This window comes from Anguilla anguilla, chromosome 2, assembly GCF_013347855.1.
Source record: "Anguilla anguilla isolate fAngAng1 chromosome 2, fAngAng1.pri, whole genome shotgun sequence".
Lineage (NCBI taxonomy): Eukaryota > Metazoa > Chordata > Actinopteri > Anguilliformes > Anguillidae > Anguilla > Anguilla anguilla.
Window position 1 is genome coordinate 16533908 of NC_049202.1, and position 14006 is coordinate 16547913.

General features: G+C 35.4%; 1 protein-coding gene across 3 annotated transcripts in view; it reads right to left on the reverse strand.

The window, feature by feature from the left end:
• The window catches only part of rbm20 (RNA binding motif protein 20), a 50456-nt gene that overhangs the window by 35558 nt on the left and 892 nt on the right, over nucleotides 1–14006 (reverse strand). The gene's annotated exons all lie outside the window — the stretch shown is intronic.

Consider the following 14006-nt stretch of genomic DNA (forward strand, 5'->3'; position numbering starts at 1 on the left):
CTAGTTATAAAATCATTATTATTCAGTGTTGTGTGTGCCGTAGGAGGAACTGAGTCATTCACACCTGAAACCCTGTCATATGACTCATTTCACACTGAGCAATATTCCATTTTGAGCATCCAGAGATTTGAAATTCAAAAACTTCATAAATCAAAGGCAAGACAAAGGTGTTTGAACTGCAGCTGAAAAAAATGCATTAACATAGCAAATATTTGTGCTATTTACATTAATTTAATTAAAGCTTATTGCTACTGGCATCCATATGAATAAATAAATGAGAAGGAACATCAGTTGCTTTTAGAAGTAGACCTTTATCTGGATATAGACATAGAGCAGCCGTCTTATAAGGAAATCAATAAAGGCTCAAAGCTACACACCCAAGGTTTTCCACTTACATCACAGCCATCAAACATCATTCTTTCTTGAGAAAGGGTTTCCATTTGAACTGTGCCAAGTGTTCATGTTGAGTTTTTGCCAAAATATGAGGGATTCTTTGCAACCTGACACAGCTGATCTATTCAGCACTACATCACAGCATGAACATTAGTATTGGGTTTCCTCTGTGGAAAGTCGGATCGAATAGTAATTATTTAGGAAACCGTGAATCAAGCTATGCTTCTCTATGCAAGAATTTTAATTTAACTGACAGTCGGGACTGAAGATAATCCCACTCTTGCCTAAACATCATTAGTTTGGATCTGTCGGTCACAAACTTCAGTTTGGATCTGTCAGTCACAAATTGGGCACTATTTCTTCCAGCTTTTACTGCCACAATGAATGAATGAATAAATAAATAAATAAATAAATAAATAAATAATGCATTTGTTTACTTCAGCTTTCTGTTTAATCTTTAAGTGGTTGCATCATCTACCATCTGCAGCATAACACTGTTGGAAAGATCCACTGCAAAACTGCATGCATCGCTGTCTGGAAACATTCTCTCAAGAACCATGATGTTGGAAGATGTGGGAGACTTTTTAGCAAGCAATAGCTGATGTAATGCTTCGTAAGTATGTATTAATATTCTACATATAAGTGTGAGTACAGTTATGTGTTTCATGTGCATTTCTACGTTGCTCATATTTCATTTTCTTTATGCTCCCTTATGATTCTCTTTTTGCTCTTACTCCTTACTATTCCCAGACAGTTTGTTAAATTGTACATGTAATGACAATCATAATCTGTTGGAAATGAATCAACGAGTCAACACAATGAGTCAGTGTGAAAATACAGTAAGTAATACAGTGTGTGACATTAATGAAACTTTTTATATCCAGTACAATTAATGTCCAATTCACCCATAAAGAAAAAGGTTAAACAGTATTTTAAAGCTGAACTTATATGCACATTCTTTGTAACCCAAGGTGAAGTTTAACTCAAAGTTTTTTGTACAGTATGCGCATATCACCTTGTGTAATCAGGCAGACAGCACAATCAGGGAAAATGAATCGTGCATTCTGAGATCAGTTTTTTCACAATGAACTAAGAAAGACTCAAATTTGCCCCTAATTATTCAAACAGAACAGCTGGTGTGAGACCCAAGTGCCTCACGGCTCATTAAATTCTATCCTACACTTCGGGGGGAAAATGGATCTTTCTCATGAATTCAATTAATATTTATAAGTTTAGGAGTGCTGACATAACTGAAGATTTTTTTTTTTTTTTTTAACAATCTGAGCCCAGCTTTTGTCATTATTTCAAACCCACAGCTGTAGACAAAGCATGTGAAAGCCTGGGCAGACATTGAGAAATGTCCTTTTTTGATTGTCAACAAGTCAACAAGATGTCAGCCAAATGTTGCTCATGTCCCATAGGCTGACTAGGTCAGGTGACATACCAAACCCCCCATACCGAATATCAGACGTTGGTGTCCCTTAACATTAATGTGGTATCTAAAATTACAAATGGGGACTTATAAAACTGTATTTACCCCCGCCCACCTGCGGGTGAGTCCATGCCCCAGTGGCATAAGGTTTCCGTAATCCTTTAGCCAGTGGAGCCCTGGTGAATACCAGACTAAACATTGTCCCTGTGACCCTAAAGATGGTTTTCAGGCTAAAATAGTACCTCTTTTCAATGGGGCTCAAAGTGCTTTCAGGAAGAAACAGTCATACATCGGTCAAGGTTAAGCTTAAATACATTGGAATACGTTATGGGACAGAGCTGCAGAATTTTGGAGCAATTTATTATAATGTTCCACCATGTCCTTTTACTTGAAGAATGTTTTTACTTGAAGGGAACAAGAAATCCCAAGACAATAAATCCAGGAAACCGTAACAACAATTTTATCATGGACTACCAACCTCAGTTTTCATGATGAATAGCGATATCCTTCAAACACAAAATATAGTAACCGAACGGTATGATAGCACAAACTCATGACATAGCATGGAAAAGTGCAGCTTTTTAAAATGCAGGCATATCTACATTATAAAGATCTACAAAACTTGTTCCGTGCTTTGCTGACTCTACAAACTTTTTGTCAAAATAAAGGCAGTTGTGTGAACTACAATAAAGTACAATCACTTTATAGTCGCACATTTTAGTAGCGTCTAGCATTCCAACCATCTGCTCTGTCTGATTCTGTGCGTATGAACGTATGCGTGTACAGCACAATGACTTTACTCTGCCAAAAAATGGTAGGTGTGGTGCTTCAGTCAGGGGCTCTGGAATCAAACCTTGACAAATTCCAGCTGCTGTGTGATCTCAGCAGTTATACAGGGAATGGGAAGGTATTAATAGCTGCATTGTGTGTAGAGGCAGAGGCTTTAACTCCTGATTGGATGACCAAAATGGAAAGCTATCAACAAATGACAAAAGACAGAGCACCGAACAGAAATTATTAATACTTTTTCCCTCACGCAAAAAATGGCCCTCAACAACATCCACTTTCCCTTTTAAATAGACTATATATTTTTGACTAACCTTTGTGATTACGACTCTATCTAGGTTTGGCAACATTCCCTTGTACAAATAAAAGGGATGTAAGGCAAAGTTTCAATATCAGATTCAATATTATCTTTATTCCCATAGTATCAGTTTATTCATTAAAAAAAAAAAAATCACCAAGTCATAAAATCAGCCTTAACTATACCATTACACCCACACCGCCATCCCTAAAATGGGCTATGACATTATACTTGCCCCCCCCCATCCCCAAAGTCGGCTATACCATTTCACTCACCACCCCCATCACCAAAATGGGCTATACCATTACATTCACCCCCCCATCCCCAAGAAAATGTCCGAAAATATTGTTTTCACTCGCTACTGGGTGATTGTGTTTATTATATTACCCATTTAACATGTCTTGTAGAATGTTTGAGACCAACGCAACCTGCGTCCGTGTCATAATTTAGTACCAGTTTTAAACGGGTGAATTGCTGATAGCCTGACACCAGGCAACAACAGACCTGGACAGACCTTAAGGGGGTTGTTTATTTTAGAAGCTGCAACATACTTTAAATGAACACTGCAAGGCGGCTTGGCCAGATCTCTACCCATGATGCAGTGCAATGGGTAGATTAGTCTGCTGACAAAGAGTGTTTTTTTTTTTTCAAATACGGTTCTCTAGTTTCACTCATTTTCAAAGGGGCAGAGAGGAGGAATGCCCAGCACACTCCCCTCATGATCCTCCTGCTCCCGGATCTATATATATATATATATATATAATATTTCTCCTATATAGTACATGCTGTTAGTGCACCAGTGCTTAACCCATTAAGTAGCTAAAACTGATGTGGAAACATGTTCTGTTTCTCTCCACAAATTAAATATTGGTGTGTGATGCACGTGATTATTACTTGGAAAGGAGCATACCCTAATAATGCAATATAAATTTATAATAAAACTGTTGCATACTCTTTGCAGGGAAACAATTAGACAATCACTCAACTTTGATAGGTATCTTTTACATGCGATCCAATAAGCCATTGCGTACAGCTCAGTACACAATGGCTTATACATGGTAGCAGTATATTTTTGTGCCAGAAATTCTAACATGGAATCTCATGTCGAAGTACAGGTATTTCATTTGTAATATCTGTGAATATTCAAATCAGCACAATTGTTTCTTTAATAGTTGGTACCTAGGTTATATTTTTCCAGACGTCATTTAAAATGTATAAATAACTAAAAAGATATTATTTTTTGCATATAACTGCTATTTGAAACTGAACAGCATGGAGTTTTTAGTTATATTTTTAATTAGTTGAAAATTTCAACCACCCCCCACCCCTTTATTTTTTTTTAAATCTTAAGTTACTGCTACATGGCTCCCACTCACACACACAGTGGCTTTAGCACTACTGCTAAAGTGCATGTCCTCCTCTAGCGCATTCATAAGAGAACCAGTGAATATTTTATACCTCACAGTCCAGACATCACTGCAGGAGGAAGATTGCACTGATTGGGAGAGAGGTGTGTCACTCACAGTTGTCAACCAATAGTCTGTGAGTGCCAGGCATGTTTTTGAGAGCTAATGCTACAGTAATCTAAGGAACCCTGGCTGACTTTAGCCCTCCCTACCCCATGCCAGCACAAGGCTAATTGTGTCACTCTGTTGTGGGCACTTTGTCATATCGGCTGATGACATAGCCGAGCATGAGGCCCAAAGCTGTGATTATAAAGCTCAATATGGTGACAGTCTTGAACAGCAAGGACTCCCAAGAACCCAGTTCCTATTTACATATAATGAAATAGCATACACATATACATTTCTAGGCAATTTTTCACATAATGTACAACATATTGCCATCATAAGAATACCAGCAATAAGAACATCTATGAATAAACTCAATAAAGTTTTGGTCATGGCAAGACCAATAAACAAAGTTGTTTCATAATTTAGTCTCTGGAGTTATTAAAAACGAATTGAACTGCACCCAGACAAGTCCTTGGACAAGTACCACCACATGACCCTTTGAAAGGATCATGGTCTTATCGCGTCAGACAGCTATGAACTTGCTTCTCGTTGTATCAATGTTTAAACAGAAAAATCTAAGCCTTCACTGAAGTATTCATCAACTAATGGATGGACCAGGTGGATGTGGATGTAAATAAGGGAAAATTGCATGCATCTTCAAAAAGCATCTACTGATGCAATGCGATCCATCAAGCTGGGGTTTTTAAACACCTAGATAATTGACCTTGGTCACTTTAAACCTGTGTATCATGATCATTATTAATCCATCTTCAGCTGTCTTATAAGTAAGTCCAAAAGACTGCCATCATATCTGTGGGTCTTGTTAGCCTGAGATTACAGGTCACAAGCCAGTAATGGTCTATAGATAGCCAGCCCCTTGTGTGTGCGGGAGTATCCAGCAGACAGAGTTTACTTACCATCACAGTTCTAGAATTAGAATCTTAATATAAAGATGATTTTAGGTGTTCTGCATTTTTCAGACCTTTTAAATAGCATCAAGTGTGCTTTTTAAATAGAACTGACTCCAGTATGTAACCTAATTACTTAATATTTTTCATTAATTTAAGAGAAAATAAGGATGAAGTCTTAAGACTAAGTAATGAATCTCAACAGGAAAGCATATGCGTGTTCTTGCTTTCTCTTATATGAGTGTTCTTGTCCAACACAAATAATGTAGGCAAAAGAAAGAAGATTATAAAGAGAATGTAATTAGCACCTTTTTCTTATCTTGTTTATTGCACAGGAGGTTACTGATATCAACAATTGGAATAACAGGAAAAAATACATATTCGCATACTTAAAGCAAAACAAAATAATTATACATTGTATAAAGAAAAATGTAATGTACTTAAAGCATATTTAATGCACAAAAAACATTAATGCACAAACAAGAATGTGCAACAAGTTGAAATACTTGAAGTCAACCTGATAGTTGTAATATTGAATTTATGCTTCTTATTTGGTCTTTAGTGGAATGAAAGAAAACATTTCAGCTATAAAATTACTGCTGACCAGGATTTACAAGAGACGAAGTACTATAATACAGGAGAGTTTGCAACTACCTTATTAATATAATTTGCTATACATTTATAACAAGAATATTTTTCATTCATTTAAAAATATATGCATTGTGTGATGTAATTGTATGTAGCTCCTATGTAAAAATTAACAGTTTGGAAGTATCAAATTGGTGTAAAAAGTATAAAAATTATTTCAAAAAAACTATATGTTTGGCAAATCAAGCATAAAATATTTAATTTTGATTTATTTCATATGTTTATGTTTAATTGATAATTAATAACTGCAAGTAAATAAACCTTGAATTACATTGCTGTTGTGGTATAAAACATTGGTATAAAAAAAAATTGTGTTTTATAAATTAATAATTAATAGAAATCTTTATATTCATGTTCATTATGTTCGTAGGATCTGGACAGTAGAATTAGATCCTAAAACTGACATGCTTTATTTAAATTATATAAAAACATTATCATTGAAGAGTCTGAAAGAACAAATTGCTTAAACTGGTTCCTAACTGATTAGTTTAAATACCTTTAAACGGCTTATTAATTAGTTAACTGAATAACAACTTTTGTTTTCCTGTGTGCACATGCTTCCAAAATGGATTAATGGATTGACCTCTCCCTGAGGAAGAGGGGGAGTTGAGACTACGGACGGAGTGTAGCACAGTGGGTAAGGAACTGGGCTTGTAACCGAAAGGTCGCAGGTTCGATTCCCGGGTAAGGACACTGCCGTTGTACCCTTGAGCAAGGTACTTAACCGAAATTGCTTCAGTATATATCCAGCTGTATAAATGGATACAATGTAAAATGCTATGTAAAAGTTGTGTAAGTCGCTCTGGATAAGAGCGTCTGCTAAATGCCTGTAATGTAATGTAATGTAATGGAAAGGTAGAGAGATCAAAAACTATGTGATGATAATACGAAAATTTGTTTGGTTTTATTTTTTTTATTTGTGTGTGTTCAGTATGCTTGGTTCGCACATCAAGTCAAACACTCCTGCAAGCTTAGGACTCGGTTCCCAATCCGGACATGGCCAGTGTTACATGGTTCCGGAGGTTTCCACGGTGTTCTGTGTCAGAATTTGCAGCGGGACCAAAATCACGTCATCGTCTGTCTCGAGGATACTCCCTTCGTATGCAATGTTTTTAATGCCAAATAAATGGCTAGATTAGATGTTATATGCAGTGGCCACCCAAAGTCTTGTCAGACATGCATCAGAGTTAAAGTTCAGATTAGAAATGCATCCGTGTAAATGTGATTTGCTTTTAATATGACATTTTAATGAGCCTCATCATGAGGCAGCAGTACATACTGTTTTTACGCTTAATACCCTATTTATATTCTGTATGGCTTTTCAACGGGTTTGAATTGAGATACCTATTGAGTTTTATGTGTGGATATCATGCACATGGCGAACTGCTTAGGTCAGGCATCTCAAACGCTGAAAGTGATAAAAATAATATTTACAAGCAATGATAAGTATATTTAAAAGAATAGTTAAGATAGTCATTGATTCATAATGCTTGACTTTATCAAATTGCTCCTTTACATTAAATGAAAAGATTTCTGCCAATGTGTGCATGTGTGTGTGTGTGTGTGTGTGTGTGTACTATACATAACTCTAATGGGACTGTTTTCTGCTGTACACTTTTTTTTACGTTGTTAGTTGCAATGTTTTTCCTATCGAAAGAATGCTAACATAGATGTATGAAAGCAGAGAAGGTAACGATGAAACTAAAACCGTGCTCTGTCATGCATTTTATTAACAAAAACTCCCAACAATATAGTCTATGCAATGTCCCCCAATTATGAAATTGTGCTGTATCATCATCTTAAATCACATTTGTCATAGTGTCATACTCTATTTACGGTTAATGGAGAAATGTTACCTTAATGCTGTAGCGTTGTTTGACTAGACCGTTTTGAGTGAATGAACTACTACACTGAAATCATTGGCTAAGTCAGCTACTTTAATGAGCAATTAGGTCTGTTGTATGAGTAGTTTGGGGTGATTGTGTTTGACTTGTTTTACAAAGCTGCTTATTATCCTGAGGTGCTGTCTTTTAAGAAGGACCTCAATATAAATGGGGCTTGGGAAAAGTGATTAGGAGAAGAGAAACCGTGCCGTAAATGTCGTGCATACTCGGTGAGGCAAACAAAAAATGTTTTCTTTTTACCCCCTCAGAAAACCTGCTGGCTGTCTTGTAAAATACTCTGCATGCTTTCAGTGAAACAACTCTATACTCAAACAACATTGTCAAAGCTTGTCACTTCAGTCATCACACCACAGCACAACTTTAGGCTATTTAAAAGTAGATAAGACCGCTTCCTGCCATGTGCCTGTGCTGTCATGAACATTTGCAAGGGTCTCATAGTTGTCCTGTGACATCTCCTCAGTAATTTTTCTCACACTTTTCATTAGCTAGTATATGTCACCAGGAAATGGTCAGTTGTGATTTCAAAATGGTCTCCATAGAAACTGTGCTCATTTAAGCAGGAAATGGTCACACCGAGCCTGTCTCACCAAATGACACAACTACTTGCCTTCCAAGGATGGGCCAACTAGCAGCACAGAAACAAATACACATTCCCCGCAGAGCAAAATAATAATTAAAATTAATTCAGTTTACTAATATGATGTCCATTAGGGCTGCAGTAATGCACATTTAGCAGTTAAGCTTTGTGGTTATAATGTTATTTAAATGTCTGTTTTATGAAAGACAACTGGTTCAGTGCATATTATTGTGTTTATCATCTCATTAAAAAACCTTGGAAAACAACTGTAAATAGTAAAGAGCTCCACATTTATATTTTAGGGTCTTTTAATGCAGTTGGACAACATTGTATTTTCTCCAAGGTAATGTCCATGTTACAATCATGTTGATCAGCATAGCTTCTAGTATTGCAATACTCCACAGCCAGGAAATAGGGACAGTTTTGTCGAGGGAGACATCAATTATGATAGCATCTACGTAGTTTGTAAGCTCAAAATATTAATTCACAAATACATTGTAACTTCCTTCTTCACACTCCATGTGTCAATACAATGATTTCAGTATTAATGCATTTAATAAAAAAGTAATTTCCCTGAAGGATGCCGTATAATCAAGGAGATGTTTAACGTGAAAATGTTTAGGCATGAAACATTTTTTTTAACATTAATAAGCATTCATAACTGTTATTTGATTATAATGTATAGCATGGGAGCTCTATTGGTCTTCAATGTTTTGTTTTATCCTCGATTACTTGTGGTTGGGATGATGCAGTGTATTTAAGCTATTTTAATCTTCACAAAAAAGCAGTTGCACTCAATATTATTGTCCTCAATGATATCTGACCTGGTTTTAAAAATATGAACCCCACATCAAGATAGTTATGGAATCACAAGGCACCAGATAATATCCCACTTTAGCCCCCATTTTTATAAAATTTAAGTTGCGGGCCAGCACAACAGATGCTTAATGCCCCTCAGCTACATGCAATATTTCAAATTGTTACTTTACGAAACTGTCTATTACTCTTGAGAAAGCACAGCAACAGCGTACTTTTAAAATTTAGATATAAATAGACAACTAAATAATTTTCTTTATCATCATTCCTCTCTATCATTATGTACAGAAAATATTTTTATAAGTTAAAAAAAATTGTATACTACATTGTGAATGGAGATGACGTGCTGCATCGTTTTGTAATCATAGAAGCTGAAGATTCATGCTCTCTCATGTTTCCAATATAGCCCGGTGGACAAAGCATTATTCTGAGCATAGTTCTTTTTATTTCCTCTCAGAACCTTAGTGTGTAACTCTAGATTACTGCTGTCACAATAGCAGCCGTGTACAAAAACAAACAGCTGGAATATAGTTTTTTTTTTTTTCTCAAAATACTGTATATTTATCAACTGAAAGAAATTCTGTTTTGCAGCTGTATTAAAAAATATTTTTGGTGCACATTGTGAAACTGGGATTCTAAGAAGACTATATATTCTAATATACTGTATATCCACTATTAGGCATGTCAATATATTACCAGAATATGAGCACAGTTCACAGTTGCAGAGAAGGAGAAACATATATTTCAGACTAAAAGTCATGGGTGACCTCTAGATTCAAGGAGGCACACAGACATAATCCATACATCAGCCAATTTTAAATACCTTTCATTGCTACCAAACCAGATCAAGCCCTGACTTATAAAAAAAATGCTCACCGCACATTTTCAAAATGGTTTCTATAGCCTTTGAAACACAAGGAAGCATTGCATCGGCTAAACGCCAAGGTCGTGTGGGAGGTCATGCAGCATTGCAACATGAACCTAAATAAAGAGTATTAAACTTTATATGTGAGCCACATGAACACCGGTTGGCACTTCCATCGCGTTGGGCCCTCATTCCCGTGATCTCCTGGCAAACAGAACAGGCACAAGAGTGAACAAATGCAATCCATAAGAACGCGCATTCTCCTTCCAGAGAGAGAGGAACGAGTCACATGCAGGTTTTTTAGCACCATTGTTAGCTTTCCTGTGCCATTGCTTTTCATACCATTGGGACAACTGACTCTGCGGGCTAACAGAAGAGATCGAGTGAGCCTGGACAGTGGTAAACAGTCAGAAAACATCAGGGAAAGCCTAAAATCGTAACACCCTAATCCGGGGTTCGAGGCAACTACTCCCTGCAGTGACAAGCCGCTCGGGTGATATAGAGCAAGCAGCTGGGTGGCAGGGGGTCGGGGGAACAATGACAAAAAGCACATGCCTCACCAATATGTTGATAATGCCTTCCACATTCCAGTACTCACAAATCTGTTTACATAGTCTATCACAGTCTATCAAAGCATAATGCACTTTTCACTGTGAATCCCCTATTGAGATACAAAGGCCGGAGTTGCATCAATGGAATTCACAACTCCTAGCAGCAATATAGCTATAGGCTACACACCCACAATGCTATGACACAAGACAAGCTGAAGTGGGTTAAAACTTACTACTAAAACATGTAGTCAAAGTCTACTCACTGACTGTTAATAAAATAGTAATTTATAGTTCTGTAGTAACAAATCTGCCTCCTAAAATTAAAAGGTATTAGGGTGTTGTTACTGGCACTGCTGTTATTTCATCACATTTATTTAATCGCATTTTAAACTGGCACCACATTTTAAAGTGGCTACTGTGCTAGCCAGTTTTCATTTTAAACTGGTTAGTACCATGAAGTTGTTATTTTGCATGCATTCTGACAATGTAAATGTATTGTAAATTATGTATTTAAAAATGTAATGGAATTGTACATCACTACACATGTTTTTTGCGATTCAAAGAAAAATACAATATAAATTTTATGGTGCCTCCAAATGTTATACATTTGTGAAAAGATTGTATACTTCTATATGCAGATTAGTGTAACAAATGCAATTAACAAAGCAAAATAGCCTCTAAAACTGTTTTAAATGGTATATCTTGATATTGAGATTGTCCTGTTTACTGTTTTCTGAAGGTAGTTCATACAAAAACACATGAGCCATAAACTACAAAAAGTCATGAACCACAAAAGCTACAAACTACAAAAAGCAAAAACAGTTCTCTGACTGTGTTCTCTCACTCTGAGTGCATTCAGTTATAGTGGGAACTGCATTTGTGTTTGTAGTTATTTTAAAATGGCAGGGAAATTGTACAAAAGCTATAAACTACTACAAAAAACATAAAATAATGCAACATATTGCTATTGGGTTTGTGAGTATCTTGCCAAATTTATCATTAAATAGCCCATGTTTTCCTTTACAGGCATGCGGAACATGAAATAGTTTGTCTGAGAAATGGCAAAATATTTGGAATATGAGGAATACTTTTTCCTGTAAATCATTTTGAATGGCAGGTGGCATAAATGCTGAAATTGTTAATGTTTTAAAATAGCAGCAGCAAGGAACACTGCCATAAATGGGCACTGCTTAGCTTTCATCCTCTGGTGCCGTTCCCCATTAGATCTACACGTGGGGCTATGATATTCCTTCACTTACCCACTGCTTGCCAAAATCTAAATTGTTTGCCAAAAGTCAGACAAACAATTATGAATGTAATTACTGTGCACAACTGACCAAAATAAGTCAATTAAAAGAGTGCATATCCAGCACCCACAGTAAATGTTTAGGTCAGAGTAAGATTTTGACGATTTTGTTAAAAAAATTTATAAAACAAAAAAACAACTTCCCTGCATACCCAAAAATCCCATTATTAAACAACCTAAAGATTTTATAAATTATGTTCAATCATAAATCGATATATCATAGACTGAACTAAACTCTTGTTATGTCTTGACTTCATAATGCTAACAGCTCCTACCTACTGTAAACTCCACGGTCATTCTGTTTCAATTGCACGCAATATACGCAAAGGAATTACATGCAATGTGCACTACAATATACAAAGTTAGCATTCATCAATACGTATATGAATTCAACATTCATATGGGCTACTGTCTTTAATCCCCTTCTAGTATTGCTAGCACAGCTGGATATAATCTTTTAGACGGAATTTAGGAACACACCATTATTATCTAGATAAACTCTCAATTTAGTAAAATTTATATTCTTATATTTTAGCTGCTGGATTTTATCTCTCTGTTATTCTAATTAAAAGCTAACTTAGTCAAACAACAAATTACAGATTATATTATTCCTTTATGAAGGATACATTAGTTGAGCTTCATAATAATATGGTAAATATATTTTATTGTGGACAGTTCAGTGTGTTGTATTGCATGTTTCCTTTTATGCCACACACTGCAAGAGTGACAAAAAAAAAAAAAATAGTGCAAAATGTGTTTCTCACAAATCAAGGTAAATAGTGCTCCACATTTACTAATTAATTCCTAACATCCAAGAAATTCCAACACAAAATACAATAACACACCATGATGTAACTACTCATAAAAACGGGTGGCTCCAATAATATATAAAAAACCCAATATTTACATTCTTCCCGTTACAAAGAAACACTAGACAATATTGCAATTTTACAAACTATGCCATAGATACAAACTTAACAAACTTCAACACTTAATTCAAATGTATTAACCCCCTCCGTCATAGCCTAACACTTATGTTTAAACACGATACATACAAAATGTTTTTTTAAATACGCAATGGTAGTATTGAGTAAAATGCCATGTATCCTCTTGTTTATCAGATAAGAAAACTATATATTAATGTGTGTGTCAAATTATGAAGAAATTCTTTGAAATTCATACAGAAGTTCTACAATCTCACTCAGATGTATCTCTTCTCCTGTGATTCACCTCTTTAAAAAGTGTTGATACTCAATAATGACTTTACAAATACTGCTATATTTGTATTAAATATTGCAGACAATCATTACTGAATATTTTGTTTTTAGCAAAGTAAAGTAACTTGTGTAGTTATAGAAAAATCTGTAAATATCTTAGTTTAAAAATTGCTCAATCCATTGGATGGAATCCTTGTTAAATATTTCCAGTTTATACACTACATGTTTTATGCACACAAATTAATGGAAGTGTTTCTACTAAATGCATGTCTACTTGATGTCTAAAGTGATGACTACTGTATACGAGAAAATGCTATCCATTTAATGGTCTGCTCAGCCAAGCAGTAAATAGTTTGTTCTTTTTTTCAAAAGCAAACTTTCAAAATATTCTATTTATTAGCAGAGAAAGGTACACACATTATTTCAGAATAAAGGAATATTTTAATTATCCTTACTGCATCACCACTTGTAAATGAACAGTGGCTCACTTTGTTCAATGTAAATTAAATGTTTCACATCATAAGCTGTAAAACTGCTAAACAGAATATTGACTGTATTTGGGTAAACTGTTTAATCTTTGGATTATGGGATCACGATCACTTGCTTTGTGTTGTTGCTTTAGCAAAATGCAACTTCATTGTGAATTAATCTGACATAAGCTCATACATATAACTTTATTTGAAAAATGATATCAAACAGGATGTTTTGGTGAGAAAATAATAATGAAAAATAACAACAGTGAATGTGAACTACACAGGGCATGTCCTTCTGCACATGACCAACACTTCTAT